Raw genomic sequence first — 873 nt, forward strand, 5'->3', positions numbered from 1 at the left:
GAATAAAGAGGCAAAGGAAAGCAAGGGAAGAGAGAGAAGAAAGGAGGAGAGAATAAAGAGGGAAAGCAAGGGAAGAGAGAGAGAGAAAGAGAAGGAGAGAATAAAGAGGGAAAGCAAGGGAAGCGAGAGAGAGAAAGGAGGAGAGAATAAAGAGGGAAAGCAAAGGAAGAGAGAGAGAAAGGAGGAGAGAATAAAGAGGGAAAGCAAGGGAAGAGAGAGAGAAATAAAGAGGGAAAGGAGAGAGAGAATAAAGAGGAAAGCAAAGAGGAGAGAGAGAGAGAGAGAGAGAGAGAGAGAAGAGGAGAGAATAAAGAGGGAAAGCAAGGGAAGCGAGAGAGAGAGAGAAAGGAGGAGAGAATGAAGAGGGAAAGCAAGGGGAGAGAGAGAAAGGAGGAGAGAATAAAGAGGGAAAGCAAAGGAAGAGAGAGAGAGAGAGAAAAGAGGAGAGAATGAAGAGGGAAAGCAAGGGAAGTGAGGGAGAGAGAAAGAGAGAAGAAGAGGGAGAGTGGAGCAGGAAGAAGCAGAGGGTAGAAGATATAATAAAGCAGAGGAATGGTAGTGTTTCATTCCCTCAACAATTACTACAATTATCACCCTAATCACACGTGTCATCCAGGGACCGCAAACAGAAGTGCTGACGACGGCCTTTAACCAGAGGAGAGGAGGGGGAGATGGAGGGATAGGGGAGGATAAAAGACAACAATAATGAGGAGCGAGGGAGAGAGAGAGGGAGGCAGAACTGAACATGTAGGTCATCAAAGGTTTAGAGCAAATAAAAAAGTTAGAAAAAAGGAGGAGGACGGAGGAAGAGAAGGTCCATCCATAATTCAGAGGTGAGTGTGTGTGTGGTGCTCCTATGGTCCCTGCTTAGTA

This window comes from Oncorhynchus gorbuscha, unplaced genomic scaffold (genome assembly GCF_021184085.1).
Source record: "Oncorhynchus gorbuscha isolate QuinsamMale2020 ecotype Even-year unplaced genomic scaffold, OgorEven_v1.0 Un_scaffold_134:::fragment_2:::debris, whole genome shotgun sequence".
Taxonomy (NCBI): Eukaryota; Metazoa; Chordata; class Actinopteri; order Salmoniformes; family Salmonidae; genus Oncorhynchus; species Oncorhynchus gorbuscha.